The sequence below is a fragment of the Aethalodelphis obliquidens genome, unplaced genomic scaffold, assembly GCF_003676395.1.
Source record: "Aethalodelphis obliquidens isolate GAN/ISIS:26980383/991018 unplaced genomic scaffold, ASM367639v1 scaffold44, whole genome shotgun sequence".
In the NCBI taxonomy this organism is placed as follows: domain Eukaryota; kingdom Metazoa; phylum Chordata; class Mammalia; order Artiodactyla; family Delphinidae; genus Aethalodelphis; species Aethalodelphis obliquidens.
In genome coordinates this window covers 12,500,560-12,522,063 of record NW_020837988.1, presented here as the reverse complement: position 1 = coordinate 12,522,063, position 21,504 = coordinate 12,500,560, and the positions used below count along the sequence as shown (strand labels likewise).

At 46.6% G+C, this 21,504-nt stretch overlaps 1 non-coding gene across 1 annotated transcript; it reads left to right on the top strand.

Moving 5' to 3' along the window:
- Positions 1 to 19,684: 19,684 nt before the first annotated feature.
- Positions 19,685 to 19,756, top strand: TRNAM-CAU (transfer RNA methionine (anticodon CAU)). Its single transcript has one exon. It is a non-coding gene; the product is annotated as a tRNA-Met (tRNA).
- Positions 19,757 to 21,504: the final 1,748 nt, after the last annotated feature.

Sequence of the window (21,504 nt, the reverse complement as noted above, 5' to 3'; positions counted from 1 at the left end):
GCGAGGGCCCGGGCCGCCTTCCGCCGCCGCCACGGAGCTGAGGGCCGAGCGAGGCCGCCGGCCGGCGAGCGACGAGCGGCGGCGAGGGGCGGGACACGCGCGGCGCGCCGCGGGCCGGCGCCGGGCCCGTGACTGACGGCGGCACCCGCCTATAGCGGCGGTGCACGGCAGTGGGGCTACCAGAGGCTGGTCAATGGAGAGGCACGCCGGCCGTGCGCCCGCACGTCGGCCGCGGCGCCCGACGCAGGCGCGGCTTCTGGCGGCCTGGAAAACGCGGTACGGAGCAGGGCGGCCTTGGAGCCGCCGAGCCGACGCACGGAGCCGCGCAGAGAGGGGAACCAGGACGGGGCGGGGGCGGGGGCCGGGCCGGGCCGGGGTCAAGGTCGGCGGGGGCAGGGGGCGGGGGCCCGCACACTCCGCACCGGCCCCGTGGTTTGCCGCTGCCGTCACGCGCGCATCCTCAAGCGTGGCCGGAGCCTGCCTCGTGTTACCAGCCGAAATCCACGCGTTTCCACGGTTGCAATGGCTGTGAGACCCCACCGCGAGTGTCTGCGGGCTGGCGAGGAGGGAGAGAAGAGTGGGGAGAGTCCGTGAGGAGGGTCCACGAGGCAGGGGGAGGGTCCTCCGGGAGGAGAGTGGGGAGGGCCCGCTGGGAGGGTCCAGTGGAGCGTGGGGAGGGGACGAGGGGAGGGGCGCAGGAGCGCGGGTCAGCGTCCCGACGCCGTGGGCCTGGAGTGAGCGGGAAGCTTCGAAGGCCGCAGGCAGGTCGGGCTCCGGTGGTGGCAGAGCCCGGCACTTGGTCTCTGTGTAAAAACCCATTCTAAAGAAATGGAAATTAACGTGCCCCTCTGAATGCGACATCTTCCTGTCTCATGTGCTGTAGATGTGTTTGTGGTTATAGTACAAACCCCCAGGGGTTAACACTGCTTTGAAACATAGGCCTGGCAGAATCTCCTAGACAGAAGAAAAGTAGTTTCGTTAAATACTTATTATATGTGGGAGAGATTTTAGGTGGTGTTGAGACGAGAATTTAAGTATTGGGTTTGGCCAATGAGTTCGTTCAGGTTTTCCATACGGGAAAACCCGAACGGACTTTTTGGCCAACCCATAATAAGTGGGGAACCTTTCATTTTCAAACAAAACACAGTCGATCAAAAGAAAGAGCATCCCATCAAGTATAACTGATGTTTTCAAACCAGTTGTCAGAGTGACCAGTGTGTTGTCCCGAGGTCCTGGTGCTCTGGTGGGGGACAACCACCACTCTGCCTTGCATTCGGAAGCTTCCTTGTGATAAAGTAACTGACTGTGTTCGGAGTATGTGTTGTGTGCTGTTGAACTTATGTAAGGCCAGTCACTAGAAACGTTCACTTGCTTTTCACATTTTTTCGTCAACACACAGTGTCCACCGCATGCAGGGAACCCAGGCCTATAGGTATGAAGAGGGTGAGTCTGTCCCATTGAACTGATGTGTCTCAACAATGTCCCTCCTATGTAGACACAAGGCCCCTTGATGAAAAGATGGACAATGCCAGGCAAGTGGAAATGGTAACAACCACACGGTTCTGAGAAGGAAACAGGTCACCGACACTGGGATAGTCAGAAAAGGCTCCAGAGCAGAGGGGGCTTGTACCAGCCCTTCCATCCATTCCGAGTGCTCAGTAAGCACCCGTTGTATACCAGTCACAGGCCAGGGTTGGACAGAGAGCAGTGAGCAGACCCAGCAGCCACGTCCCATCAGCACGTGTGAAAGAAGGGGCCAAAAGGAAGCAGCATGCACGATCCATTGAGACAGAGGAAGAGCACCAGGAGATGCTCTCGGGGTTCAGCAGCATCGCTGCTCTTTACATGGAGCAGCTGAAAGCGGAGATGTGGAGGAGACACACCCCACCCAAAGGGCTTACAAACCTTTGTTCTCTCATCCTGGGGTGTGTCCATGCTGGACACAGGTCCAGGAAGAGAGCGAGACCACGGGGCACCTGCCCGGTGGGGCACCTGCCTGGTGGTGCTTACGGAGGACCCACAGTGCACGTGTGAACACATATAGGCACAGCCAAGGAGCAGCACATAGAGCAGAGTGAGAGGTCTGAGAGGTGGGCAGGAGGACCAGAGGAGGAGGATACCTCTGACCTGAGGCCTGAAGGACATGAGCCAGGGCCACAGTGACCTCTGGGCAAAGAGCAAGGGCAATGGCCCAGAGGCAGGAGTACTATATGCTCCGTGTGTCAGGGACCGGGGTGGGGGGCCCTGCATGAGGGGAGAGACAGCCAGGGAGCAATTCAGAGGCTGCTGCTCCATGGGGGCCCTTAGCACCTGAGATGGGAAACCACTGGGCATTTCAAGCAGTGAGCAACATGATCCAATTTAACTTTTACAAAGATCAACCTTTCTGCTGTGTGGGACAAAACTGAAAACAGGGAGGCCCATTTGTGTCTCACAATGATTCAGGCAACAGAAAAGGGTAGTTGGACTCATGATCCTCAAAGCTTTTTGCGTAAGCACCCAACAAACTATTAGTTTTGTGAAAATTTGTAAGCTTACACATTTAAGATAATAGCAAAAATTTCCACCATGTTTAAATAGTTGCAATAGATACAATTTCCCAAATATTAGAAATACTGCCTTTTAAAATAAAATCATGGGGCTTCCCTGGTGGCGCAGTGGTTAAGACTTCGCCTTCCAATGCATGGTGTGCGGGTTTGATCTCTGGTCAGGGAGCTAAGATCCCACATGCCTCGCAGCCAAAAAACCAAAACATAAAACAGAAGCAATACTGTAACAAATTCAATAAAGACTTTAAAAAGGGTCCACATCAAAAATAAAAATTCAAGTTTTGATTAAGACTAAAGAGTTGAATTATATTGGAGATTTGTCTCCATAATGTCTAAGGCTTTTTTTCCCTTACAATTAGTCCATATATCCAGTGATGAGAATTACTAGAATGAGGCAGGGTACAGAATCGGTATTATCCCTATTTTTTTCATAAATGTATACACATAAGTAAACAGAACTGGGGGAAGTTTTATTAAAGCAACCTAACTGTTCTTTGAACCTCTTCTGTCTGCAGGTCCTACATGAGAGCTGAACAGAGATTGCAGAGGTCCTGCAGGACTGGGAGATGTTGAAGCAAAGAGAAGAGATCTTGGTGCAGCCCAAGCAAACAGCTGCGACACCAGAAAGGCCACACGCTAGAAAACTGAATACAGCTGAAGAGAGGAAGTTTAAACTCAAAGTCACATCACTAGAAATCATCTGAATCAAAACACAGGGAAAGGGACTTCCCTGGTGGCACAGTGGTTAAGAATCTGCCTGCCAATGCAGGGGACACAGGTTTGTGCCCTGGTCTGGGAAGATCCCACATGCCACAGAGCAACTAAGCCCATGTGCCACAACTATTGAGCCTACATGCCACAACTACTGAAGCCCGCGTGCCTAGAGCCCGTGCTCCGCAACAAGAGAAGCCACCACAATGAGAAGCACATGCACCGCAATGAAGAGTAGCCCCTGCTCGCCACAACTGGAGAAAGCCCACGCACAGCAACAAAGACCCAACGCAGCCAAAAATAAATAAAGTTATTTAAAAAATGAAAATAAGGAAAAAAGATAACAGAAAAGAGTATTAGAGACCCATGACAAGATCAGAAAGGTCTAATGTACATGAAATTGGACTCTTAAAAGGAAGGAAAAAGAAATGGAACAGAAGAAAATTCTTTTTTATAAATTTATTTTTGGCTGCGTTGGGTCTTCGTTGTTGCACGCAGGCTTTCTCTAGTTGCAGCAAGTGGGGGCTACTCTTCATTGCAGTGCACAGGCTCCTCCTGCAGTGGCTTCTCTTGTTGCAAAGCATGGGCTTTTGGCATGCAGGCTCAGTAGTTGTGGCTCGTGGGCTTAGTTGCTCCATGGCATGTGGGATCTTACTGGACCAGGGCTCGAACCCATGTTCCCTGCATTGGCAGGCGGATTCTTAACCACTGTGCCACCAGGGAAGCCCCCAGAAGAAATTTTTAAAGAGAGAATGTGTACAGATTTTACAAATTGGTGAGAATATACCAACCCACAGATCCAAAAAGGTTAGCAAAAATAATATATAAAATATATATTAGGGCTTCCCTGGTGGCACAGTGGTTGAGAGTCCGCCTGCCACCTGCTGCCTGCTGATGCAGGGGACACGGGGTCGTGCCCCGGTCCAGGAGGATCCCACATGCCGCGGAGCGGCTGGGCCCCGTGAGCCACGGCCGCTGAGCCTAAGTGTCTGGAGCCTGTGCTCCGCAACGGGAGAGGCCACAACAGTGAGAGGCCGCGTACCGCAAAAAAAAAAAATATATATATATATATATATATAAACATACATAATATATATGCCAAAAATACAATAGAGGAGATGAAACAAAATTTTTAAAGTACATGAATAATTTAGTAGAAGGCAAAAGAGAAGGAATAAAGGGCAGATGGAACAAATACACAACAGCAAGGTGGTGGCTTTAAACCCAACCATGTCAATCATTACATTAAATGTAAATGTACAGAAAACTACAATTAGAAGTCAGAGACTTTAGAATTCCCTGGCCGCCCAGTGGTTAGGACTCGGTGCTTTCACTGCTGTGGCCCCAGGTTCAGTCCCTGGTTGGGGAACTAAGATCCGGCAAGTCGAGCAATGCAGCCAAAAAAGAAAAAAGTCTGAGACTTTAGACTGAAGGGAAAAAAAAAAACCCACCTAATGTAAATGAGTTTACAAAATCCTGAGCAGATATAATAATATAACTGCCTAATGTTCAAAGCAAAAACTGACAGAACCAAAAGGAAAAATAACCCACTAATAATAGAGTTTGGGATTTTAACACGTTGCTATGTAATTAATGGAACAAGCAGGCATAAAAGTCAGTCAGGATATAGATTTAAATACTTATTAACTAACTCAGCCAGTTACACTCCATAAAAATGATTATGTACCCTGACCATCAAAACTCTGCAGTGGTCCAGCCACATTGTGTGCCAGCAGAGTAAGAAGGAAGAAGGCACTGGGGAGAAGTCTCAGATTTCCACCTGGGTCTTTCCACTAACTGATGAGTGGTGTGGTCTGGGCCCCACCGTCTTGTCCACATTCTCAGTTTCCTCACCTGCAAGCTGAGCCACAGCACGGGCTGCTCTCAGAAGCCTCTTCCAGCTCTAACCCTCCATTCTGAGGAAGCTCTAGGGGCTACCCCAGGATGCTACCCCACTTGAAAACCCTCTTTTTAGAATAAAACAAGATTCAAACAAGGCCTGACACCTCCAGTGTTTATGTTGGGGCTGTCCTGACGGAACCTGCTATCAAAATTGTCTGTGATTCAGTTAACAAACTCTTGTGCAGCGTTCTCTGCATGCCAGGTACTGCTCTAGGGACTCTAGATACAGGCTCAGGCCATCCTCATGATACACGTCTAGTTGATAGATGCTCTGACTGCCCACATATTACTCCTCGGAGGCACAGAGAGGTTGACTAACTTGCCCATGTCAGCACACCAATCTGTTCTTTATCACTTCATTGGAGAAGCAAAAACAAGGCTTCCTGTGTGCCACTCACAGTAAAGAGGGTGCATATTGATGATATAATAATCATGAATTTTGATACTCTAAGAAACAAAAATTCAGATTAAACTCCAGCACTGCAACTGGTGTCATTTAACAAAATAATATGAACAACTTGTGATGAGAAGTCCTGTGATCTTGAGAATGTAACACCAGTTATCATAACTTTTCCTAGTAAAAAACCTTCAGAAGGGGCTTCCCTGGTGGCGCAGTGGTTGAGAGTCTGCCTGCCGAGGCAGGGGACACGGGTTCGTGCCCCGGTCCGGGAAGATCCCACATGCCGCGGAGCGGCTGGGCCCGTGAGCCATGGCCGCTGAGCCTGTGCGTCCAGAGCCTGTGCTCCGTAATGGGAGAGGCCACGACAGTGAGAGGCAACAACAGTGAGAGGCCCGCGTACCGCAAACAAACAAACAAAAAAACCTTCAGAAGTTCATGGTTAGACACCAGATGGAAGCCAGACCCAACAGTCTGTGTTTCCTCCCTGTCCGGCTCCTGCCCATTTCTTCCCACTGCACCCAGGTGGCATAGAGGACCTGTGCCCACCAGCCCTTCAGCTCCACCTGTGCCCAACTCTACCCCGACCATCACCTGCCCGTTGATTCCTGCATTCCACCTTTGTTCATCAGCTGCCTGCACTCAGCACTCCTCCCACCTATGCAATTCCCTCTCCCTGCACGAAGTATTCCAGTGCTGCAGCAACTCTGCTAGGCTCTCCAGGGCCCCGGACTTCCTAATTTGTGTGTTCTGTGACACTCAGTAACATACTGCCTACCTTGCATTGTTACTTACTTTCCATACTGTTACTTTTCACTAGTGTGTGGTGTATGTCTTGTCTCCCTGACACTATTACTGCAAACTTTGAGCTGCCACTCCCAGTGACAGGCATTCAGCGCACAGCTGCCTCAGGAAATCATGCAGCTCTAACCATCTGACTGGGCTGCCAGGTGCTGCTTTCAGCTCTGTCCTTGGCTGTGGGTACCCTAACCATTTTGACAAGATGGAAGCAGCACTTCGAATTGCATGGAAAAAAATGTACTCTACAGAGAGGAGATAAATATTCTTATTTTGGCCAAGCTTTCAGAGGAAATATAATGTATGTTCATTAAAACATGGCCCTGCTGGTAGTCAGTACTGGAAATTCAAAAGGTATTACCTTGGATAAAAGATTAATTTCACATTTCTGGTTCTCTTTACAGAAAACACAAATACCACGGAATAAATAAGTCATAGTATCATAAACTTTTTGCTACCCAGGATTCTGAGACGAATGAAATGTTCCATTTGATCACACATCCTCGGCTCTGAGGCAGGAAAATGGCTGTTCCTATGTTCCTACCTCAGCATCACAGAGCTGGCAGGTAGTAGGTATTTCATATATTTGTCAAACCACGGAGCTGAATTGAGGCCCACTTGATAAAGAAATCCAAATTTATCATATGATGATATCACTTATATGCGAAATCTAAAATATGACACAAATGAACTTATCTACGAAACAAACAGAGTCACAGACGTAGAGAACAGACTTGTTGCCAATGGGGAGGGAGGAGTGGAGAAGGAAGGGTTGGAAGTTTGAGGTCAGCAGATGCAAACTATTATATATATAATGGATAAACAACAAGGTCCTACTGTATAGCACGGGGAACTACATTCAATGTCCTGTGATAAACCATAATGGAAAAGAACAGGAAAAAGAATGTATATATGTATAACTGAATCACTTTGCTGTACATCAGAAATTAACACAACATTGTAAACTATACTTCAATAAAATAAATTTTAAAAAATTTATAATATGACTGTGAAGTTTCAAATAGTTGTGATACAGTCACAACAACCTGACATCAAAACCTTACTCACGTGACTTTTCTTGACAATTCAGGAGGCATTTCACGATCTCACGGTGCCCATGATCATAATTACAAATACCGTTTTTTCACTGGCATGATATATGTGGAAAAGTACCTGCCAACGTGGAGTTCATCCTGATTGGTTTAGTTAACTATATTGGTATAGATCATTAAACAAAAGTAGTGTATTCTTGAATACTGATTTGCTAAGTTGGTTATATGGCCCAATTGATCTATAGAGTCAATATCATCCCAATCAAATCCCCAGCTAGCTTGCTTGTAGGAATTTACAAGCTGATTCTAATATTCATATGGAAGTGCAAAGGATCAAAATGATCTTGAAAAAGAAGAACTAAGTTTGAAGGATTTACAGCTATATTAATATAAATTAAAATAAAGCTGTAATAACCAAGTGAATATAAGATGCCTTCTCTAATTCAGCCTTTAACAAAAAGCTAATAAAATACAGTATAGCTATAGTAATCAAATCAACATAAAACTATACTAATTAAAATTGTGTGGTACTGGTATAAGAGTAGACAAATCAGTGGAACACAATAAAAAGTCCAGAAATAAACCTCCACATACAGAATCAATTGATTTTCAACAGAGGTGCCGAAGTTACTCAGTAGGGAAAGGGCAGTGTGACATAATAAATATACACCTGGCCTGTGCCCCTGGCTCCTGACACAGAGCTCCTAAATCCCTTGGAATTTCCTGGGTGATAGGAGCATCTTTTGTTCTAATGAGGCAACTCTGGGTGGGCTCCTGGATGGGGGCTGGTCACCAGAAAGACCAAGCCAGGGTTAGAAGCAGAAGTTTTAGCCCCACCCCCATCCTCTGGGAGAGGGGCTGGAGATTGAGTTAATAATTAATCATGACTATATGATGAAACTTCCATAAAAGTTTCTAAACTATGGGGTTCAGAGAGCTCCCAGGTTAGTGAACACATGCATGTGCCAGGAGGGTAGTACCTCAACCCCACACAGGCAGAAGCTCCATTTAAGACCCTTCTGGAACTCTCATACATCGTTTACAGTAAGAACATACAATGATGCAGCCACTTTGAAAAATGGTCTGACAGTTCCTCAAAAGGTTAAACATAGAGCTACCACATGACCCTGCAATTCTACTTCTAGACATATACCCAAGAGAAATGAAAAAGTATGCCCATACAGAAAACTGTACATGAATGTTCATAACAGAATTATTCAAAATGGCCAAAAAGTCAAAACAACTAAAATGTCCATCAACTAAAAAATGGACAAATAAAGTGTGGTATATGGGGACTTCCCTGGCGGTGCAGTGAATGAGAATCCGCCTGCCAATGCAGGTGACACAGGTTCGAGCCCTGGTCTGGGAAGATCCCACATGCTGCGGAGCACCTAAGCCGGTGTGCCACAGCTACTGAGCCTGCCCTCCAGAGCCCGAGAACCACAACCACTGAGCCTGAGCACCACAACTACTGAAGCCCGCGTGCATAGAGCACGTGCTCTGCAACAAGAGAAGCCACCACAATGAGAAGCCTGCACACCGCAACGAAGAGTAGCCCCTGCTCACCACAACTAGAGAAAGCCCCCCCAAAATTTTTTTTTAATTAAAAAAATTTTTTAATGTGGTGTATCTACGCAACAGGGAGGTGATATGGGGATATATGTATATGTATAGCTGATTCACTTTTTTATAAAGCAGAACTAACACACCACTGTAGAGCAATTATACTCCAATAAAGATGTTAAAAAGAAAAAAAAATGTGGTGTATCTATACAATGCAGAATTACTTGAAACCAAAAATTTAAACAGTAATACATGCTACAACATGGATAAACTTTGAAAACATTATGCTAAGTAAAAGACACCAGTCACAAAAGACCTCATATTATATGGTTTAGGAAGTCTACTCAATAAACAATGCTGGAATAACTGGATATCTGAATAATCATAACAACCACAAATGAAAACTCTGACCCGTATCTTACACCATACAGAAAAATTAATTTGAGATGGATCATAGAGCTGTATGTAAAAGCTGAAACTATCAAGCTTCCAAAAAGAAAACATAGGAAACTATCCTTGTCTTTTGGGTCCCAGCACCCCAAACATGAAAACCATAAAAGGAAAAGAATTGTTTAAATTAGAGTTATGAAAAAATAAATAGGCAGGAGGCTTGAACAGCTACTTCACAAGAGAAGATATGTGAATGATCAATATACACATGGAGAGATGTTTGGCATCACTAGTCATCAGGGAAACGCATATTAAAACCACAAGGTACTGGAAGAATGGCTAAATTTAGTAAGACCGACCTTTCTAAGTGCAGACAGTGATGTGAAGCAACAAGAACTCTCGTATGCTGTCGGTGGGAATATAAAGTTGGCACCACCACTCTGCAAGAAAGCCTGGCAGCTTTTTACATAAAGTCTTACAAACACACACACACACACACACACACACACACACACACACACACCCCTACCACGTATGTGTAGATGCAACCACTGCACTCCTAGGTACTTACCCAAGAGAAAAGAAAGCAGATGCCTGCAAAATTGCTTGTCCAAGAATGTTCATAGCAGCTTTATTCGTAATAACCAAAAGCTGAAACAACCGAGTGTCTTCAGCAGGCAAGTGAGAAACAGATGGACGGGATGGGTGCAGCGGGGCAGGGGCGCCTCCCCGGATTCCGGGGAGCTGGTGCCGGCTCTCCCGGGCACGCCCTTTGGTGCCTCCTCATATAAGCATTTTGTGGAAAGTGTTTTGAGTTTTCACAAAAAGGTCATTCGAATAGAGCAAAGCTGGAAGTGTGGTGTCTTCAAACTTGGAGGTTCCAGGTGTAGGAATTTACAAGTTACCAGCACAGCTGTGCTAGGTTGATTCCTGCAGGGTTCAAAACAGAAATCTACACAGCACTGTAATGTACATCAGTGGCAGCCAGCTGCATATTTACTAGGACATCCACACATTAAAGAAGTGAAGAGGTGCCAAGACTTCCCTGCTGACGCAGTGGTTAAGAATCTGCCTGACAATGCAGGGGACACCCAGGAAGATCCCACATGCCTTGGGGCAACTAAGTCTGTGCTCCACAACTACTGAAGCCGTGTGCCTAGAGCCCGTGCTCCACAACCACACAAGAGAAGCCACCACAATAAGAAGACCGCGCACCGCACTGAAGAGTAGCCCCTGCTCTACGCAACTAGAGAAGAGTAGCCCCTACTCCATGCAACTAGAGAAAGCCCGTGCAGCAACGAAGACCCAACGCAGCCACAAATAAATAAATAAATAATAAATTAATTTCAAAAAAATGAAATGAGGGCTTCCCTGTTGCGCAGTGGTTAAGAATCCGCCTGCCAATGTGGGGGACACGGGTTCGAGTCCTGCTCCGGGAAGATCCCACATGTCGTGAAGCAGCTAAGCCAGTGCGCCACAACTACTGAGCCTGTGCTCTAGAGCCTGTGAGCCACAACTACTGAGCCCATGAGCTGCGACTACTGAAGGCCACGCGACTAGAGCTGGGGATCTGCAACAAGAGAAGCCACTGCAATGAGGAGCCTGTGCGCCACAACGAAGAGTAGCCCCCACTCACCGCAACTAGAGAAAGCCTGCATATAGCAACGAAGACCCAATGCAGGCAAAAATAAATAAATTAATAAAAATAAATAATTAATTAAAATAAATAAATAAATTTTAAAATTAAAGAAAGAAATGAAGGGGTGCCCAAATAAATAAACATATATATATATATATATATATATATATATATATATATATATTTTAAAAGGAATTCCCTCGTGGTCCGGTGGGTAAGACTCCACGCTCCCAACAGGGGGCCCAGGTTCGATCCCTGGTCTGGGAACAAGACCCCACATGCTGCAACTAAGACCTGGTGCAGCATGCATGAATGAATGAATGAATAAATAAATAAATATTTTTTAAAAAAAGGAAATGAAGGGGGTATCTGCCCAGGTGTGGTAATGGGGATGTGGTGTGTGCCCCATGGTCAGGGCTGATCTATCACCTGTTCACCAGGAAAGGCCCAGAACAACACTCTCCCAGCTGCTCATATGAGCTACTCCCACTTCTTAGGATTCTGCCCTTTTCCATAATAAGAAACAATAAAAAGCATGTCTCACTTTTGTCATTGCAATTTAAAATTACATTTTAATTAAGGTTGGAAAACATAATTAGGTCATTTAAAAGTTAAAAATTGGTAAAATGTTTTAAACCCTGTCTAATTTTTGGAAAAAGTGAGTTTTATAGGTGAATAATACACACATTCCTAGTTGAATTTCATTCTAAAAAAATGAGAGCTTCAGGGACTTCCCTGGTGATCCAGTGGTTAAGAATCTGCCTTCCAATGCAGGGGACGTGGGTTCGATCCTTGGTCAGAGAACTAAGATCCCACATGCTGCAGGACAACTAAGTCTTCACGCTGCAACAAAGATCCCACGTGCCACAACTAAGACCCAACCCAGCCAAATAAAATAAATTTTTTTTAAAAAATGAGAGCTTCAGAGATAAATCTTATAATACCAATTTTAAAAAGAAAATACTGAGAATACCCTTAAATTTGCTGATATTAACTGGACCTGAAAGTGTGTTTCTAATCCTCCTCCACCAAAACCTCTTCTCCAAAGACCTCCCTTTGGAGCTTTGGAAAGAGGGGGAGGCGTGTTCTCACTCTCTGTACACCTGGGGGCAGGAAGGGGGTCCTTGGGTGTGTCCCTACATAGTTCTTCACACGTCACAGAAGCCATTACATATGTGGCTATGTGTACAGTAAGTCCCCTAAATACGAACCTTCAAGTTGCAAACTTTCAAAGATTCCGAAGTGCATTCCACCAATGTGAGTGAAATTGCAGCTTGCTCTCCATCTCCAATTGCTGACGATCCTTCAGCTCTACCGTCTCCCACCTCCTCTCCCTCCTCCAGTCAGTAACTCTTCTTGCCTGTTCACTCAATGCCAGATGCTGTGTGCCAGCTGTTCTATTTACTGTAAGATTAAAAATGTTTTATTTTTTGTGTTTTGTTTTTATGTATTACTTGTGTGAAAAGTATTATAAACCTATTACAGTACAGTACTATATAGCCAATTGTGTTAGTTGGGTGCCTAGGCTAACCTGTTGGACTTATGAACAAACTGGACTTAGGAACGTGCTCTTGGAATGGAACTCATTCGTACGTAAGGAATTTACTGTACTTACCTCCTGAGTTAAGGCAATGCTCCCAGAAAGGCAGCCCTCAGAATGTGCCCTGGGGCAGGGGAGCCCTGCTCCAGCTGTCTTGTGTGCCTCTGTGCTGTAGGCCACATTTTTTAAAAAGATTTATTATTTATTTATTTATTTTTGGCTGCGTCGGGTCTTAGTTGTGGCACTCAGGATCTTCGTTTAGGCATGCAGGCTCTTGGTTGTGGTGTGCGGGCTTCTCTCTAGTTGTGGTGTCCAGGTTTTTCTCTAGTTTAGTTGTGGCGCACAGGCTCCAGGGCACGTGGGCTTTGTAGCTTGTGGCACACGGGTTCTAGTTGAGGAACGACAGCTCAGTAGTTGTGGCACGTGGGCTTAGTTGCCCTGCGGCATGTGGGATCTTAGTTCTCTGACCAAGGATCGAACCCACGTCCCCTGCATTGGAAGGCAGATTCTTTACCACTGGACCACAGACCACATTTACCTAAGTTTGAGAAGAACACCAGGAATGGCCTGGGAGCGGGGGATGAAGGTGTGAGGCGTGTGCCCCTTGTAGTGACGGTGTCCCATGGTCAGCCACATGCAGACCCATCTTCGGTTGCCCTTGGCATCGCCATCCAGCCAAGTCTCCTCCAGGTGACCTTTCTGGATCTCTGTGCTGAGGTTAGTGTCCCCCAAAGCCCACATGGAAAACATGCAAAACACAGACAGTAGGACAGACAAGGATTCAATAGCTAAAGGGTATTTCTGAATAGAGGAACTTCTATCGCCTCAACTCAGGGCCCCCAGCCCCAGCCCCAGCCCCACCCAACCCAGGCTGTGGCTTCTCAGAATTTGTCTGGGCATCTCTGGTCCTCCCATCTCCTGAGCTCTAAACCTCCAGCCTAACTTTGACTCATGGGCTACTCATCGCCCATTCATGCATTCACTCTTTCATTCCTTCATTCAGTAGCTTGTCCACTCATCAAACATTTCCTATTTCCAGCTTCATGCTGGGCCCAGTGCTGGATGCCCAGGCCCACGGGGAGCAAAGGGGAGCCGGGCCCTACCTTCATCGGGACAGGGAGGGGAGGCAGCCTTGATTCATCACTCCTCACCTGGACCAGCAGCCCACATTCCCTCACACATGGCCAGCCTCCTTCCCCGGGTCCCCCTCCCCTCACATGCTCACCCAGCCACCCAAATGCAAGACCCGGCTCCCATGGCACCTCCATCAGCCGCCCCGGCCACCTCCCATACAGTGAGAACTGCTCCTCCCTCGAAGCCGCTTGGTACCCACCTGGTTCCCAGCTTGCAGTCTGGGACAGTCATTGTGTACATGTTATCCCAACAGGACTCTGCGTCTGGAATTGGATTAGGCTTGGCACTGGTCTGATGCAGAGTAAGTTTGGGAAAGTGACATAATGAGTGAATGATTATTCCAATCAGTTACTGTCCATTGGCCCTTGCAGAAAACTTCTCTGAGCTTATGTGAAGCACAGAGGACCAAGATGAAAACCTTGCCTCATCCTGCTGGCCCTGGGTTAGGGATGAGAAATAGAGAGGAAGCAGGCAGTCAGAACATGAGCATGGAAGCTGAGGCAACTATTTTGTAGAGAATTCTGATGGTAAACATCAAAGCTAAACATGTCAATTCAACATCGGTGCAGAGCTACATCTGTAGGAGACACTGCTTCGTTTAGGAAATAAAAAGATGAGAAGACAGGGATCTTGCCTCTAACAAATCAAGTACCACAATTTTTAAAAGTGGGCAAAGAAGATTTCTCAGGTTGGAGAGTGAGTTACAGAGAAGCAAGGAAAGGCTGGAGGAAACCACGTGGTTCTGGACTAGAGCTGGAAACGTCAGTATGAACTCATTTCAACCTTCATATGACACAGCAAAAGGGCCTGAAGAAATGTGTTTTCCTATGATAGAACTCCTTCACACAGTCACCTGTAAATCATTGTATGTGGTGTACAGTTATTTTATTTCATAGTCATGGAGCTCAGTACACGTAGGGGCAATAAAAAATGCATCTGAGTTGCACTTGTACTTGCCTTACATTCAGATTAACTTTGTATACTTTTAAAGAATTACCGATCATATCAAAATTCAAACAGAGGGAAGTAGTTTACTGGAAGGGAGGGGAAAAAAAAACAAAAGAAAAAGTCTGGTAGAAACTTCAAAATATCAAAACACATGTAACACAATAGAAACTAAAAACGGTAATGGTCAAAATCATGAAGGGAAAGAATCATGATAGCTAAGAAAATATGGGTAATGAAAATGACAACACAGAGATGAAAGGTATTATGAGAGTCAGAACACTCCTAAACAGGAAGCAAAAAACAAACAAACAAACAAAAAAAAGAAGGAATAAAAAGCAGAAGGAAGATGATGGTAACAGAAAGGGAAACCACAACCAGTCCACTCAGCAGGACACACCAGGTGGCCCCACCCACTGATTTTTTACTTCATTGATTACTTCACCAAACCTGTTAGAATGAACACTAATTCCCCCAACCCTGTTTAATGAAAAATTCATTCGTTCAAAATTATGATTCCATTTACAAAGAATCAAGGTACAACGGACAAAAAAGATGTTTCTTAAAACATTTGAAAGTTACTTTTTAACAGGAAAACTGCTACAGGATGTTGACTAGCCTATTCCAAGACTAACATTGCCTGTATTTGTTTTGCTTGTGTAGTTTTCAACAAGACAGACATCACTTACATCAGACATTCACATCAGTGGATGTCTTTAGAACTGTCAAAAATCATGAAGACTGCACAAAGCACAAGAACATGTTTACTTGGGCCACACACAAATCACATAAAAACAGAGTAGGCTCCTTCTGTAAGGAGGTCGGAAACACACAGAACATATGGGATCCAATTAGTGAAGATGAGGAAAGCAAACATGGAAAGTGTTTTCCATTTCTTCCTGGTCTGACATGAAATACATGACACAAAGCTCCTAACAAGTCACTGTGAGGCCACCACGGATTAGAGGTGGGTCCCTGCCTCCAGACATACAGGATAGGTTTGGCCAAGTCTGATGGCAACCCTAAAAGAGTATGTAACATCATCAAAAGAACGCAACTCTGGACAATCTTTTCTAAACTATTAATAATAAAAAGCAAAATTTGATTAACCCTGCTAAAGAAAAGACTGAATTATCTATTTACCATATATAAACAGTATTACCAAATCATTCCCACATGAAGGAGTAATTAAGGTCTGCATTCAAAAATTTAGAAAAAATTGAGACTTCCCTCGTGGTCCATTGGTTAAGACTCCACGCTTCCAATGCAGGGGGCCCAGGTTCCAACCCTGGTCAAGGAACTAGATCCCACATGCTGCAAATAAAAGAAAAAAAATTAGAAAAAAATATATGAGGTGTGTTAGGCAGTTAACTAGTGAAATGTTTTATTTAAAATTTTTTTAATTAATTAATTTTATTTTGGCTGTGTTGGGTCTTCATCACTGCGCGTGGGCTTTCTCTAGTTGCGGTGGGCAGAGCCTACTCTTTGTTGCGGTGCACGGGCTTCTCATTGCAGTGGCTTCTCTTGTTGTAGAGCACGGTCTCTAGGTGCTCAGGCTTCAGTAGTTGTGGTCCGCAGGCTCAGTAGTTGTGACTCACAGGCTCTAGAGCTCAGGCTCAGTAGTTGTGGTGCACAGGCTTAGTTGCTCCGCAGCATGTGGGATCTTCCCCAAGCAGGGCTCGAGCACGTGTCCCCTGCCTTGGCGGGTAGATTCTTAACCACTGCGCCACCAAGGTAGTCCTAGTGAAACGTTTTAAGTGTTTAAAGTTTGTGATATTAATCAGCTGTGTATAATTTGCAGTTTGTTGTGGTTACTTATTCCTATCAACATTCACCTTCGTATCTAATTCCGTATTCTTAAAAAGGGAGCTCCAAACTGCACAAGCTGGAGACCCCACCCATCCTGTGCCCTGCGTGGAGCAGGGCACCTGGGGCCCGACCGGGAGCGCGCAGCGTCTGCACGGCAGGGGCATCAATCAGCGCGGCCCCACGAAGGGGGCAGGCCCGGAGTTCGCCCTGTCCCCAGCGCGGCCACCAGGGTCCCCGACCCACGCCACTACATGCGAAACGTACGCAACCGCTAGGGGTAGGCAGCAGCGCCGCCGCCTGACACGGATTTACGCAGGGCACGTGACTGCCCTCCCACGTGACCGCCCCCACGTGACCGCCGACGCCGTGCAGAGGGAGGAACCCAGTTCCCCCGAGACCTGGCGAGGTCCGGGCTGAGTCTGCGGCAGTGTGGCCGCCTCCTTCGGCGACGAGTGGAGCGGGTGCCACGCTTGGCGGTGGGCCTGGGGCCCCGAGTTCGACGGGGCTTCAGGCGGAAAGCGCGGCGGCCTCCTCCCGAGCAATTAGGCACAATTGTCCGCGGGAACGGAGCGCTCCTTCGCTTTGGTCCTGCGCTTTCCCTTCTCAGCTGTGCTGAGGAAACAAATAGGCGCTGACGCGCCTTTCTAGGGCAGTGCCTCTGGTGGTGAGGTACTGAAAAGAGAAATCCTTTCCCACGAGCAGAGACCTGTCATTGTAAAGCCCCGTGGTTTGCTGGGAGCGGTGTTGTGAAGGGCGCGATGACAGTGGGGTTCCCGAATGGAAAGCAAATAAGTCCAGGTCCGGAATTCGGGTCTGTTCCGACGTGACCTCACCCTCGGGTGGCTGGCTGCCCGCTCTGCCCCGCAGTCAATACTGGGATTTAGGGTTGGCCACTAAAACTTGTACGTGGGAGGCAGGCAGGGCAGGCTTAGTGGGAGAGTCTCCTTCCCTGTCCCCACGGCCAGTTCGGCCCGACGGTTAAGCAAGCATCACTAGGATGGCTGAAGAAAGAGTCTGACAGTTACCTGCAGATTACCTAGGCCACCTGGTTCAGCCTTTCCCACAGTAGAGACCTTTGGAAGAGCTTTTGTGTGGAATATGAATCTCTCAAATTCTGGACCCGTTCAGAAAAGTCCATCCCCACACCTCACTGGCAAAGCTCTTTGACCCCAACCCTCCAATGTGGTTTTGTTCAGGCCCTGCCTGAGGCATTGATGAGATGTGCTGCCCAGAGAGCTTCCCCCTGTCTTCTCCCAGTGGCCACCATTTTGCCTCACAGTGTACCTATATGGCTAGATTTATCAGACTCAGACAACATCCTAGACCCGGGTGGTGGCGATTCAGGCTCACGGTACAGCCTTGTGGGTGCATTCCAGGGAGTCTTATCCCCCAAGGCAACTGCCGGTCTGTTTTGATATTCTGAGCCAGGGGCTGCCCCTTGTGCCCCTTGTGCTGGATGTGTCACTACAGTTGCAGAAGTCCCTGCCTGGTAGCTTTGCCCAGGCCTTTGCTAAAGTTCCTCCCTCATCTTCACTCTCCCTTCAAAGCCCTTGGCAATGTGGTTGTACGTCTGGATTCTCGTTGTGTTCTGCAGTTCTGGGTGTCTTCTGCTTCCCCTCTAGATCCACCACTACCTTCCTCTTCCCTAAGACCAACAGGAAGCTGGAGGGCCAGAGAGCTGAGTGGCTGCAGCCAATGAGAGGCACTGGTAAGGAGATTAGAGGTTGGGGGAGGGGGGAGAAGGCCTGGGTATTCCTCAGTTCTTCCCTGCCTAGCTGAAGGTCCACAGCCTGATAGGGAAGAAGGCCACAGCTCCTGTTCTTACTGGGTCCAGGAACTCCAGCTTCCAGGCTTTGGGATTCTGACGGCTCAGCACTGTGGCCAGTGTTGGACTGTATACCGTGTCTGTGGCTTCATTTAACCCTGCTTGTAGAAATAGTTCCATGCACCCCAATGTTCATTGCAGCAGTGTTTACAATAGCCAAGAAATGGAAGCAACCTAAATGTCCATCAACAGATAAGTGGGTAAAGAACATGTGGTACATATATACAATGGAATATTGCTCAGCCATTAAAAAGAATGAAATAATCTCATTTGCAGCAACATGGATGGACCCTAGAGATTGTCATACTGAGTGAAGTAAGTCAGACAGATAAAGACAAATATCGCAGAAGCTAAGAAAAATGATACAAATGAACTTATTTATAAAACAGAAACAGACTTAGAGAATGAACTGATGGTTACCAGTGGGGGAAGGGTGGTGGGGAGGGATAGTTAGGGAGTTGGGGACTGACATGTACACACTGCTATGTTTAAAACAGATAACCAACAAGGACCTACTGTATAGCACAGGGAACTCTGCTCAATATTATGTAACAAAATTATAGGTACACGTATATGTATAACTGAATCACTTTGGTGTATACCTGAAACTATCACAACATTGTTAATCAACTATACTCCAATATAAAATAAAAAGTTAAAAAAAAAAGAGAAATGGTTCCATGTCCTTTGAATGTCCTGGTGTTCATAGTCTGGCCATAGAACTCCAGCAGTTCCAGTCTCTTTGTTTCTTTTTCCTGATGATTCTGTTGGCTTGAGAGAGGAGACACCCTACTATCTGCAACGGCAAGTTCCATGGACACTTTTTACATGAAAAGGTTCAGCAGAAATTCAGCGCATTTTTTCCCCCAAAGGATTTATTTCCAGAATGTTCTTGGGGGAATAGTTTCTACCTCTTTGAAATGCAAAGTTATTTTTGATTTTTTCTTCAAATTATAAAGCTGAACAGCAAGATTTCATAACACTGTAATTTTAAGCCGTTTTGTATGGAAAAAACAGCTTCCTTGGCCATGGGGAAGAAGTAGGTCAAGAGAAGAAGCCGAATTAAAAGGATAGTTTATTGATAATTGGGACAAATTAGGAGTCTTTTTCAAATGATGGGGAGAAACGTTGCTTTTGTTCTTTTCCGAAATCCAACCAGCATCGCTGCAATACAGAACCTGCCACCATTGTCCAAAGACACTCTGGGCTGAAGCTTGTGTTTCTTGACTTTTTTAAAACAGCAGAAAAGGACGTGAATTCAGAGATTTCTCTGGGTAAGAAGTTGAGGGAGGGAGAGCAAAAATCCACATTATTCTTAAAAGGGCACTTGCAGGAGACTCCCTCCCCCACCCTTTACTTTTGTCTTCTGGGCTGTACCCCAGGGAGGCTGTAGGGCTTGTTACAGGCAGGCTCAGAGGGAAGGACAGTACAGCAGAGTGGCGCAGCGGGAGCGTGCTGGGCCCATAACCCAGAGGTCGATGGATCGAAACCATCCTCTGCTATGAGCTTATACTTTTGCCTACTATATCTGGCTTTTGGGTCCCCAGCTGTGGGGCAAGGTCCGCCTGTGGACCCTGGTGTCTAGGGGTGGCAGCTAGTTCTATGATGTAACGGTTAGCACTCTGGACTCTGAGTCCAGGGATCTGAGTTGAAATCTCAGTGGGACCTGTGGACCCTTTTTGTCCCTTCCCAGGGGCACTTAGACCAAGGGTGGCCAGCAAAGGGACACAGTGGCATATAGTTCTAAGGCGTAACGGTTAGCTCTCTGGACTTTGAATCCAGAGATTCAAGTTCAAATCTCGGTAGAACCTGCTTTGCCTGGGACCATTTTGTCTCCCTCTCTTGTGTCCCGAGCAGTGGGACACAGGGACATAGTCTGGCACAGGATAGGTGGTAACTCTGAGACCCTGGCAGTCCACCTGATCACCAATGTTCCCCTCCCTCCCACCCCAGAGGGAGCCACGTTAGGGATTTCCTGATCTCCTTGTTCTTTTTGATGTCCTTCCTCCCGTCCTGCCCCCCCAGTTTGGCTTTAAAAAAAGGAGACTAGGGGAATTCCCTGGCGGTCCAGTGGTTGGGACTCCAAGCTTTCACTGGCGAGAGCCCTGGTTTGATTCCTTGGTCAGGGAACTAGGATCCCACAAGCCGCAGAGCACAGACAAAAAAAATTAAAATAAAAAATAAAATTTAAAAAGGAGACCAAAGGGGCTCATACGCTAGTTCTGAGATGTCCCATCATGCACATTTAACCTCTAGAATCCCATGTCAGGACAGACAATTACTTAATCTTCTCCACTGATGAGCTTCAGTGCGGACTGTTTACTCTTCATGCAAATGCAGAAAAGGGTCCATTCAGGTACTGCCCATTGGGCCCCTGGGCGGCTACTGTCATAGGAAAGGCTCTTGAGAGTGACACTGCCCACAAGTGCACCTGCTCTTCTCATTGATACCAATACTTCATAGGTCGTGTGCCCAAGTATATGCTTATGTATGTATGTGTATATATGTATATGTGCATGTCTGTGTACACATGTATATGTGCGTGTGCACGTACATATGCCTGTGTATATATGTACGCGCACACATATACGTACACACGTCAGCGTATATGTGCACACATGCACGTGTATGCGCATACACACATGCCCGTATGTGTGCATGCACGTGTCCGTGTGTGTCTGCATGGGTATGTGCACACGTATGTATATGTGCGCATATAGTTATGCACACACGTGCACGTACACATATACATGTGTGCACACGTGCATGTATGTGTATGTGCAATTTGATTTCAATTTAAAAATCAGACTTCCATTCTGGTACCTGCTCTCCTTGTCTTTAAAACGTACGGCTTGAAAATAATTACCTTTCACTCAAAGAACGTTGTGCCTAAAAGTTTTCATGAAGCTTGTAAGAAAAGTCTATATAAATTTAATTTTTTTTTTTTTTTTTGCTGTACGTGGGCCTCTCACTGTTGTGGCCTCTCCCTTTGCAGAGCACAGCCTCCGGACAGGCAGGCTCAGCGGCCATGGCTCACGGGCCCAGCCGCTCTGTGGCATGTGGGATCTTCCCGGACCGGGGCACGAACCCGTGTCCCCTGCATCGGCAGGCGGACTCTCAACCACCGCGCCACCAGGGAAGCCCAATAAATTTAATTTAAAAGGAAGTCTTTACAAGGAGACGGTAAGAAAGACAGTTTTTCCTTCAAGAAATCTAGGCCTTTGGCAGCTTCAATGTAGCCTTAGAAATG